Below are 12,500 nucleotides of genomic sequence, written 5' to 3'. Positions count from 1 at the left end.
ATCTGTAGTTATCTTGGCATCCCATTGACGCGTTGGGTTAAGGCGAATGGTTGGTTTCTGGATGCCGGTGGAGTGGGCTAAGCTTGTTCCACTGCATGCGGCATGATGATCATGGCATGCTAGCTGTAGTAGTCCGTCAAAGCGTTGTTCAGGATCGTGGAGTATTTAAAATGTATTTTAGCTTGATATGATATGCATTTGAACATCACAGGAGCCAATACAAGCAGCCTAGATATGCACACGCAGGACAGGTCTGGATGATAATAGCCTATAACTAAGGAAGTTCCCACCCATTACTGTAGGTTCAGTCTAGTGTGATGATGTGGCTTGTCAACACAGCAAAGTCAAGTCTGAACACATCATAACTGTTTGTATGTGAGTCTTTTCGTAAGTAAGCTGATTGTGATATGAAAGATATAAAAGTGTGTGTTAGGCTAGGGTAATTTGAAGTTAAATTGCCCTCAACACATTATCATTCGTACAACGGTAGAATGAATGCAATTATATTCAATAGATGGTGATTTTTTTTATGACCATAGCTGGCTGTTTGCCCTTCATTTTGCAATTAATATAAACCTTTCTTTCATGTATTGTTGCATTAGTTGTACAGTGAGTATTGTAAGTGGAGTAAATCTCAGACATGCTGTATTTTCATTCACCCAACCACTTTCTCCATCTCTCTACACAGACCAGCCTATGATCTCAGGTGATGCAGTGATTGGTGATGGCTATGGTTTTCTTCCCACTGAACTAAACATGCTAAAACGGAAAAGAAGACAAGAGGACACGTGTCATCCATGGCAGTGTGTGATTCTCCAGCTGATGGTCCACTTTGCAGAGAAATATGAGGGGCTCATTGTACTGATTAATGTAAGTATTACATACCTGATTAATGTAAGTATTACACACCTTTAATAGTAAGAGCAGGATAATTAAATGTCCAGTTACTGACAACAGTGCTTCACAACCAGGTGTTCCACAACCATGCTGTACAATCACTTTCTGTTTAACAGATTGAGCTGGTAGTGATTCAGGTGACATCTGTACTCTAATGCTACTCTAATACAAATACCAGCAGAACATAAAAATTAGCCATTCTGAAAGAAGATTAAAAACCAAATATCAGAGCTGGCCAGATCTTTCCTAGTACTTGTAGAACAGAAAGGCAGGCTCAAATCCCTCCCTTGCCTCTCCCTAGCCCTCCCTCCATGGCTACTTGTGCAAGGCACCTAACCCCTCATTGCTTCAGTGGCTGTAACCATAGCCATACAGAGGGAGAGTTACGCGAATGGAGGACCAGGAATTAAATTGCAACCCCGCCTTTCAACGAGATCGAGGTCGTGCCTAAAGCGGCTGTCTTTCCACAGACTCAATATAGAACCATGGCGTAAAAAGCCAAAAATAAGGACTAATGAACTATACTGCGGGGTAATCACCACAAATATGTGAACTATCAACTGTCTCGGGTCGGTAATGATACACGACTGCACAACGACCCACAGCACTAACCATCTAGTGAAGTTTGCGGATGATACAACACTGGTGGGCCTCATCACCAAGGGCGATGAGACTCACTACAGAGAAGAAGTAGACCTGCTGGCCAGATGGTGCAAAGACAACAACCTCCTGCTGAATGTCAACAAGACCAAGGAGATTGTTGTCAACTTCCAAAGGGTCCAAAAACAACTGCCACCACTGACCATCGACGGCGATGCTGTGGAGAGAGTGAGCAGCACCAAGTTCCTTGGAGTGCACATCAGCGACGACCTCTCTTGGACCACCAACACTACATCACTGGCGAAGAAGGCCCATCAGCGTCTCTACTTCCTGCGCAAACTAAAGAAGGCAAGTGCTACACCCTCCATCATGACAACATTCTACAGAGGAACCATAGAGAGCGTCGTGTCCAACTGCATCACAGTGTGGGGAGGAAGCTGCACGGAGAAAAACAGGAAGACACTCCAGCGTGTTGTGAACACAGCGAAGAAGATCATTGGAGTACCACTCCCCTCCCTGCAGGACATTTACACCACACGCCTCACCCGGAAAGCACTGATGATCATCAAAGACACAAGCCACCCTGCACACAAACTGTTCAGCCTCCTGCCCTCTGGAAAGAGGTACAGGCGCCTCCGTTCCCGTACCACCCGGCTGGCGAGCAGCACAATGCACCAAGCGATCAAGATGCTGAACACTCAACCCACTCTCCCTCCACTGTCAGCCTCTAGCCAGCAAGGCCACTGACAACCCCCCCCCCCCTCCTCCACCACCACTGTCAGCCTCTAGCCAGCAAGGCCACTGACAACCCCCCCCCCCATCCCCCACCACCATATCTGCGACTGAACATTCCACCTGCACTACTATACTTGTGACTGAACTTTCAACCTGCACTAACTCAAAACATGCACACACACACACACACACACACACACACACACACACACACACACACACACAACACACACACACACACACACACACACACACACACACACAAGCACACTGCACTTTCTGCACTAAACCCAAACATACACACACTGACACACACACACACACACACACACACACACACACACACACACACACACACACCACACACACACACACACACACACACACACAGACACACAGACACACGAACACACACACAAGACGCACACCGCACCTTCTACCTGCACTAAACACATACACACACACACACACACACACACACACACACACACACACACACACACACACACACACTGCTGCTGGTGTACTTGACAGACCTTTTTATATTTATTTTCTTCAAAATGCTACTATTACCATGTCAGAACGCTATAAAGGACTTTTTTTAGGAAAAGCACAAAAACACAACAAATACCTCTTAAAGGGGTAGTTCGCTATTTTAGACATTAAGCCCTGTTTGTGTGACTTCTGGGGTGAATTAGACATGTTCTCATCACAATTTTGACATTTGGTGCTGAACGGAGTATTTTGGTATTCAATACTGCAGCCCCCCCACCTGTACATTGACTCCAATGGTGCACTCAAGCAATCGATCACAAAATAGCATTAAACTTTCGTTTGAAAAGACATGGAACTCACCGTGTGGTCAGTGGTGAACAGCGATAAATTGACCCAAAAATCGCCACGAAATATGCCTTCAAACCATTGTTTAGCATTTGATGGAACTACTTTTTCCCAGACGTTGAATAATAGCAGCTAGACATCCAGCCAGTAGGTGGCGATAATGAGGTATTTTTGTGAGGACTAGAGAGAAGAAGAATATTGCTGTCTTTGAGGAAGCTAGTAGCTACTGCTTCACACACTCGTTTTTGCTGGCAAACACCATCTAATCTTTTCATTTCAACCTCTTTTTTGTTAGCAAGGACAATACAGACAAAAGGACAGAAGCAGCATTTATGTATTTTGTTATGTAATTCGGTAGAATAGGAGTTATTGATCACAGCGCGAATGGAGAACCTGAACGTATTTCTGTTGATGCCTGCCTGTGTAACTGGTCGGGATGTAAGCAAAAAACGTGGATTATGTGCTTTGATCAAGAGAACTTCTAAGTGCCAAAAATCAACGGGAAAAGACGCCCGAGATCCAGAGGCGAGGGATTGGATTGTCAGAAAGCAGGTCAGTAACTACTAGTAATCATTTCAATGTGTAGCCAACAACACCTATAGTTCTACCATCTACTAATACAATTGTCTCAAAGCACTTGCAAAATCAACTACACCAGCTCTGGAGGCTACCGTCCGAGGTTCATGTTAGAAAGTGCACACATTCAAGGCACTAATATAATAGTCTCTAAAGACGCTGGACGCAATCATAACATGACATAGTTTCATAACATGAAGGCCCAGTCTACTAGCGCAGCTGTGTGGTTGTACTTATTAGCCAACAAAACTTTGCTAATGCCTTGTGCATTTCCCCGTTATTTTCAGAGGCACTATCCCTCCTTCCCTAGACCGTTCTAGGCTACACAAGATCCAGAGAAGGGAAGATTTCTACAACCGAAGAAGGTATGTGTTTGCTTTGCACTATACTGTATCTCGTAACTGTTGCACTTTCCTAGAAGTTTCACTGCATAACACATTCATAGCAGCTATACACTTTGCATGAAGGATTCGTGACTAGGCCTACTTGATTCAATATCAAACCTCTCATAAACATGGAAAACAAAGGACAGCAACTTGTCAAAATAAAAATAAAAAATTGCAAAGCAGTACTCGGCTATTTTCCTCCTGAACATGTCCTGATTGCAACCAATTTACTACAGTGCCAGGAACAGAATATGGTCAAGCAAATATTTTTCATTCAAATGTTCTGTCCCTGGTTGTAAATCCAGTAGGGGTGAGATTATTTAGTGGCATGTGGCATCCAGAAGTGGCATGCCAAAAGAAGGCTTTACATGTTTATAGTGGACAGCATTGTTCACTCACTCTCCTCACTGACAGGTTAGGTTTAGGCACAAGTTTTGTTTTTGGCACAGTTCAACAAAGTGCACTTGTAGTGGCATGTGCTACAGCAGGCCTAATCTGAATTATCATTGAGGGTTCTGAACAAGACAAGTTGCGGTCCTCCATCCGCTAGGTTCATGAAAGGTTTGGTATGAATGGATCTTGCAACAATCGTGTATGTTCCGTGCAAACTTATACAGCTGTGCTACAAATGTAATATGCAGGAACATGTCACGTAAAGTGTTACCGCAGTAAGTAATCTTCATCAGTTGTAGGCTAATAGGGCAACTGATATAGGCCTACTTTCAATGTCTCAGTAATCCATTTCATGAATATAATGAAAAACATTTTTCAGTAAATTAAAATATTGTTCATGAAGAAAACCTTACCAAGTATTCCATGCTATATTCATATGTTCAATAAGTTAATACATTTCAATTTATTGTCCTGAACAGATTCATGATCCAGTTTCCACCAACCCATCGTTCTCCATCTGGTGTTCTCCATCTGGCGAAAGATGATCCTATCTGTAAACAAGTTTTCCACTGTTCTTTGTAAAATATACATCACAATAATAGAAGAAAAATGCATCACAATGTGTTGAAATAAATTATATTTTATTTACAACAATTTCCCTGTCATTATTGAAATGAAATAATAATATGTACGACACCATTTTTTTCTGATAATTACACAGCCATGACACCGAGACATGTGCTCCATTGACTGTTATTTAGATGTGGTCTTTCAGTCTTTAGGGAATCTACTTCGGTGCTTCTTTCCAGAGACCTTTTGAGGAGGTTTGGCTTAGAGGAAATGTTCTGGAGCTGTAAAATGTGGTTGGTCATCAGATGCGTGTTTCTCCTCTCTTCTTTTCCTCCAGAGCCCCCTGTAAAGACATGCCAGTATTGAAACTGAGGAAAAAGCCGGCACAGCCTTGTGTTAGGTTGGATATTGTAGTTACTTCAAATTTGACACAGCAATATTTCTCAAAGAGGAAACCTTTGGACCATACGGCCTTGTCACAAGATAAATAAGATGTAATGAAAACTATTTTCAGTCAAAACCCAATTTTGACAGTGTGTGGTTACTACACTTTTCCTTTGTACAGCAGAATAGACAACTGCATTATTCTGGAAATGCATATCCAAAATCACATCAATAATGCTGTTGCAGTTTCTCCTAAGAGATGTCTTTATGTCACATACCGGTATGTTTGAACTGAGTCAACTGCTGCAGAACTTTCAGAAGTCATTTATCCTCCATGATTGCCTGTAGACGCTGGGACTGGGGTTGAATCCAATTCCTCTTCAGTTAGTCATCCAGGCTGAGATGATCCCTGTGTTCTTTCCATTCATGTTCTCCAAGTAGTGAAGTCCACCGCTGCACAATTTGCTATAAAACAGTGCATTGTTACTTATACGACAGGTATTGCTTGACATTATCAACATAACATTATCAGAAATTGTGCATTGCAGTGACATGTATTTCTTGTGTGATTACCTCTGCACTTCCTCCACCAGTGAAGCAGGAAAACCAACAGCCTCAGCAGCACCAACAGCCTGCAATATAGTATAATAAATCATAAATATTCAATTATCAATTGACAACACTTCTTAGGCACTAGGTGTGCATTTATGCCTACATCTTTAGAAAACAAACTCACACAGAGAAGGAGGAGCAACATTCCCAAAACATATGAGTGCATAGGTGCAGCCAGACAATCAGTTCTCTGCTCAGTCACGGGGAGGGGTGGCATGCATCTGTTTACTCCACAGATACTGGCTCCCTCATCAGGCGTACAAATTAATAAGTACGCTGAGCACGTGATATTTCATGACGTGATTTCAGTGAAGGGGGAGAAATGCTTTTGTTTACTCAACATATGGCTCCCTCATAAAAGCTATAAAATAATAATGCTTCATTTCGTACCACCCAAGCTTCTATTCGAGTAGGCTGCAGAGCATTCAATTGGTCATGGCCATTGTGCTGGTTTCCTGTTTTACTGCTGCTGATACTTGCACAACGAAAATGAAATGACAGGTCTACAAGTCGTACGTCTTTCATCATTGTACAACACAGAGCGAATGCATTATCACTAGCCTACAATATTAGGATGGATGGCACTAAAGTTTGGGCATAATAACAGTGATGGTCCGCATTGTGTGTATTTTGAAAGCCCTTTGAGACAACTTTATGTGATGCTGCGTAATTATGTTGTATTGTTGAAGGCTACACATTTAGGACCTACTACTGATACCATGCAGAGATTTGGGCTTGTAGTTACTGACCTGGTTTCTGACCATCCAATTCCTCGCCTCCGGTCTCGGACGTCTTTTCCAGTTGATTTTTGGCACATGGTCTCTTGATCAAAGCCCTCCTTACATAGATCCACGTTCTTTGCCTACATCCCCGCCAGTCACACAGGCAGGCATCAACAGAATTACGTCCAGGTTCTCCATTCGCTCTGTGATCAATAACTCCCATTCTACCGAATTACATAACAAAATACATAAATGCTGCTTCTGTCCTTTTGTCTGTATTGTCCTTGCTAACAAAAAAGAGGTTGAAATGAAAAGATTAGATGATGTTTGCCAGCAAAAACGAGTGTGTGAAGCAGTAGCTACTAGCTTCCTCAAAGACAGCAATATTCTTCTTCTCTCTAGTCCTCACAAAAATACCTCATTATCGCCACCTACTGGCTGGATGTCTAGCTGCTATTATTCAACGTCTGGGAAAAAGTAGTTCCATCAACTGCTAAACAACGGTTTGAAGGCATATTTCGTGGCGATTTTTGGGTCAATTTATCGCTGTTCACCACTGACCACACGGTGAGTTCCATGTCTTTTCAAACGAAAGTTTAATGCTATTTTGTGATCGATTGCTTGAGTGCACCATTGGAGTCAATGTACAGGTGGGGGGGCTGCAGTATTGAATACCAAAATACTCCGTTCAGCACCAAATGTCAAAATTGTGATGAGAACATGTCTAATTCACCCCAGAAGTCACACAAACAGGGCTTAATGTCTAAAATAGCGAACTACCACTTTAATGTATGTCCTCTACAAGTCTTCTGTTGTCCAGTCTTGCACTTTAAATGTCTGTATGAGCACTGTCTATGTCCATACTGTCTTAAGTCCATGTATAAGTACTGTCTATGTCTATACTGTCTATGTCCTTACCTTAATTAGTCTATGTCTGTATGGGAAAGCAAGAAATGTAATTTCAAATTCTTTGTATGACCAGTGCATGTAAAGAAATTGACAATAAAACCTACTTGACTTGACTTGAACAACAGTTTTACCATCTGTGATGTTTATCTGAAGTTATTACTACGAATAGCGAGTCTTGTCATATTCCCTGCATTGCATCGCATTGCATTTGCTGTGTGCTACGCCCACTTCTAGGCACTAACATTCGCAACGCTAAGCAGTTCTGAGACGCTAAAACAGCTAATTTTGCTAATTCGGAGGTCTGCCCTAGGACACAGTGGAGATTGCCCGACTCTCCCTCTTTATGGCTCTGGCTGTAACCAATGCCCTGTATAAATATCTAGTGTACGTCTCTTTGAATAAAAGAGTCAGCTAAGTGTGTAATGTAATGTGATGTACGTTGTGCACAGTATCATAGATTGCTACCCCACACTCATATTTAGTCTCAAAGTGTGCCACACTTAAAGAAAAAAAAATGCTATGTTAATTCATGATTTGGAGAGTTGATTCCATGTTGTCCATATTGCCAAATATGGATAATGAGTTATTATATGTATAGTATTTATGGAGGTTGTATGGATTGTCTTACAGGCATATCCAGACAGGGCTGCAGACTGACCTCTTTTATTATTAAGTGTGGTATAGTCTACAACTAATGTTCCATTAAAACGTTTTGTTTGGAAGAAGAAGAAGGGAAAAAAAAGTTTATGTCGTTAATGTATGCACCATATACTATATTTGTCCGATTTGGGTAAACTTCTCATTTCTTCATTTATATCTTAATACAGTATAAGAAAAATCGTAAGGAACAGTCCATTAATTTTGTCTCAGTGTAGTTTCCTTGGTTCTTTACTGTGCATTAACGCCATCTACTGGACACTTTCATCATGAAAAAGTGAATGCATGGCTTATAGTTTCTATTCTCTTGTTTGGAACTAGAGTTCAGTTTATTATAAATATTCAGTGAGGCCAGTACACATAGTGCAGCAAAGTGTTAGAGTTCAGATTGCAGAGTATGTATGCAGGAGTGTTGACATTTGAAACGACCCCCCCACTCCACACACACAATGTAATGGGGACACAATTCTGACCCTTACCTCCCCACCCATACACTTCCCTTTATATATGCATATCTACACTCGCCTCCAAAAGAGTTGTCGCCTACCCATCTGTTTGGAATAACAGCTAATAACCTGACTTTCAATTAATCACTTGGCTTCAGAAGTCACTCATAGGAAAGCTACAACCCTCTCGAATGAAAATGAATGTACAAAAATAAATTTCATGCACCAAAGAAAGATTGACCCTTTAATGACCACTGACAGGGCAGATTTTGACAAGACAAAAGTTTTGTCGCCTATCGAACATAATGTGAAAATGAGCAGATAATTCACTTCAAAACACTTCAAATACGCAGATCGGGTGTCATACTTAATCACTGAATCACTTTCACCTCTCCAGAAAATCAACTTTGGCCTTAGGTGTATGTTTAGGGTCATTGTAATCATGGAAAGCAACACAATGAAAATCAATGGAGTTCAATGAGAGATGGTGACATATTTGCTATTCGTAGAGCAATACATTTTTAACTTCATGATGTAATCAATGATAAAAGCCCTCACACACCAGCAGCATGCATGCAGCTCCACATAAGAGCTGTATCCCTCCCATGTTTGACTTTAGGCACCATGCATTTATTCCAAATTCTTCACCTTTAACACCAGATAAGTCTCCCCCACTGTCCTGTCTCAAAAAAGCCAGCCAAGAGTATGTCAGGCCTAATTCTGACAACTAATGGGACTCATACTCTGAAGTCAAGATCCCAAGATCAACCATTTTAGAACTGATAGCATCAAAAAATGGTGCATAACGTGAAACATGGTACAGATACAGCTCTTATGAGGAGCTGCATGCATGCTGCAGATCTTTGAGGGCTTTTATCATTGATTACATCATGAAGTTAAACATGTATTGCTCTACGAATAGCGAATATGTCACCATCTGTCATTGAACTCCATTGATTTTCATTGTGTTGCTTTCCATGATTACAATGACCCTAAACATACACCCAAGGCCAAAGTTGATTTTCTGGAGAGGTGAGAGTGATTCAGTGATTAAGTATGACACCCAATCTGCGTATTTGAAGTGTTTTGAAGTGACTTATCTGCTCATTTTCACATTATGTTCGATAGGCGACAAAACTTTTGTCTTGTGAAAATCTGCCCTGTCTGTGTTCAATAAAGGGTCAATCATTCGTTGGTGCATGAAATTTATTTTTGTACATACATTTTCATTCGGAAGGGTTGTAGCTTTCATATGAGTGACTTCTGAAGCCAAGTGATTAATTGAAAGTCAGGTTATTAGCTGTTATTCCAAACAGATGGATAGGCGACAACTCTTTTGGAGGCGAGTGTAGTGCAATTCAACCTTTTGACCAGAAAATGTTAAACTATCCCTAATTTGGAATGGGCTCGTTATGAAATATCACAAGCATATATTAACAATGTTTTCATCCAGAAAATACGGGTTTATGAATACTAGGTGAATATTAACGCTTGTCAGCACTTTTGGGTAGTCTGGAACTTTTGGGTTATAATGGCTTCAATTTAAAAAAGTGAAAGTGTTCTGACACCTGTTTTTTTGTTTTGCTTTATTGTCTTAAAGGTTTTCCCAGTGGTGATGTAGAGCTGATGTGGAGACAACAGTGCTGCTTCCTTCGTCCTTCCTTTCTTCAAGACCTGCGTTTTTTGTCTTTTGCCAAACTATAGGCAGTATCCTATACAGTAGAAACTACGCCTAACACTTGAAGCCCCGTAGGCGTTGCTTGACTGACACCAATCTGACGAGCTTGCTCAGCCGGTGGAATCACTTGTATACATGAATAAGCAAACTGGACGTGTTCTTTCTGAACGTTATTAATTGTGGCTCACCACAATGTTAAAGTGCATACAGTAGCAGTATGCAATAGTCCATTAACGGGAATGAAACACGACAGAAGTTTATCATGCACACACCGAGCGCAGCGTTCAAAACTGTTTGTGTTCCCCTCCGCCAGGCAACACCTGTCACCTGAGCAAAGGTTCTCCCATGTGTGACCCCCAATTGCATTGCAGTGCCAGTGTACAATTTCAGCATCACATTATGTCTAACAGTCTTATTGCTGTAGTACTTTTTTTTATTAGAGATGATGTAAATTACATTAGTGTAACCCTTTCATGGGGAAGGCAGTAGAAAGAGTATTCATCTAAATTATGTTTATCAAAACATCAAATGATGTTGTCACACTCAACAGATTGGATGATGAGCATTGGGCCTGTTTTTGTTTTGTGATATATTTACATTGTAGTTTGCTGATGAGTTTTTGTACATGACTACATTGATGGGCAAATGTGTGTTTCTGTGTTTACAGCATTATTTTCTTAACACCTTTTCATTATTGCTGTGCTTTATTTGCATGCTATTGTGCATTGGTGGTGATACCCTGTGTCTCATATGATGTATGACATGCATCTTACATGTATTCCTGGGACAAGAGTGTGCCGGTTGTGCATATCTACCACCAACTACTCAGACAACCCAAGGCCATCTGCTTCTAACACCTGGAACTAAAAACAGACTGATGCTGTATTTAAGTGTTTAATAAACTTTGTTTTAGCTACACTGACTTGCGTGGTTCTTAAAATGAACAGATTATGCCTGAGCAAAATGTGATAGATATTTTTGTTGTATATTATGAACCCCAAGGAACCCTCCAGCTCTCCAAATCACCCTCATATCTGCTACCTTATGTGAAACAGATGGAGCTTTAACATCTTTTGTACCTATAAGAAGCAAGTAGGCCTAGGTCTAAACTTAAAAGACTGGTCAACTTTCCTGTTGTCTTATCTTGTGTAAAGGATAACAGATTTTACTTTTACTTCATAGGCCTATAGGCTACTTTTCATAAGCTAGAACCAGGATAGGCTAACTAGGCTACTGTGTGTGCACATTTGACTTTGTATTGTCTGTTTGTACAAGAGTTGTTTGGGCCTAGAAGTACAGACATCCCAAGTCTACCTCCCTGATATTGATAGTGGCTCCCTGATGCCCGAGAGTCAGATAAAATCTCCCTGAAGTTAGCAGGCAATGCAGGTAGGGTTGCCACATTTTAGTGGTAAAAAACCGGGACACATTGACACGCAAAACATTAATGTGTTCATTTCAATGGGGTAATATGAAGACATGCATTATGAAAAACCGGGACAGCTATTCCATTTACCTGGACAGACCATAAAAACGGACGTGTGGCAACACTCAATGCAGGATAGAGAAATATATAACTCGTGCAGCATGCGTGTATTGGAATACTTCAAATAGATTGCACGAGCCCACTTCAGAGTACAAAGTCCCAGGAAAAATAGTAGGCAGGTGTTCATGTCCATGCAGACTGGACGATAGAGAAGGCATGACCATACAAATGTTTAAACACTAATGCCGTTTTGTCTGTCGGGGTGTCGAGGCTCGATAACCATCTCCCTGAAATGAGTTTCTGTAACTTTGGATGTCTGGAAGTATGATTAGTGAATGCAAGGCAAATTGTAGCCTACCCAGGGCGAAATGTTTCATTCATGTCAATGTAAGGAAGGAGCGTTTGTATCTGGCATGGCCAGAATCAATGTGGTTTAAATGGGCACCGTTCATATCAAGCAATGCTGAATGTAAGTTCAAGTTTGTTGAGAAAAATACCATTGTATGCTTTTGCTGGCTGGTAATGAAATTGGATACGCTAGTAACTAAAATGACTGGCTCACTAGTGGCAATGGCTAATACCACAAACAAAACAAAAACAAAGTTGCAA

The 12,500-nt window shown here is 41.1% G+C and overlaps 2 long non-coding RNA genes across 2 annotated transcripts; one reads left to right on the top strand and one right to left on the bottom strand.

The window, feature by feature from the left end:
- The first annotated feature begins 2,891 nt into the window (after positions 1-2,891).
- LOC134443902 (uncharacterized) lies at positions 2,892-5,071 on the top strand. The gene is made up of 3 exons (XR_010033764.1): positions 2,892-3,624; positions 3,936-4,013; positions 4,907-5,071. It is a non-coding gene; the product is annotated as an uncharacterized LOC134443902 (long non-coding RNA).
- A 158-nt stretch (positions 5,072-5,229) lies between these two features.
- Positions 5,230-7,070, bottom strand: LOC134443903 (uncharacterized). Its single transcript, XR_010033765.1, has 4 exons — positions 6,743-7,070; positions 5,955-6,013; positions 5,660-5,846; positions 5,230-5,365 (listed from the first exon to the last, which is right to left on the bottom strand). It is a non-coding gene; the product is annotated as an uncharacterized LOC134443903 (long non-coding RNA).
- Positions 7,071-12,500: the final 5,430 nt, after the last annotated feature.

The sequence above is a fragment of the Engraulis encrasicolus genome, unplaced genomic scaffold, assembly GCF_034702125.1.
Source record: "Engraulis encrasicolus isolate BLACKSEA-1 unplaced genomic scaffold, IST_EnEncr_1.0 scaffold_38_np1212, whole genome shotgun sequence".
Classification (NCBI taxonomy): Eukaryota; Metazoa; Chordata; class Actinopteri; order Clupeiformes; family Engraulidae; genus Engraulis; species Engraulis encrasicolus.
Note: the sequence above shows the minus strand (reverse complement) of the source record. Positions and strands in the feature narration are given on the sequence as shown.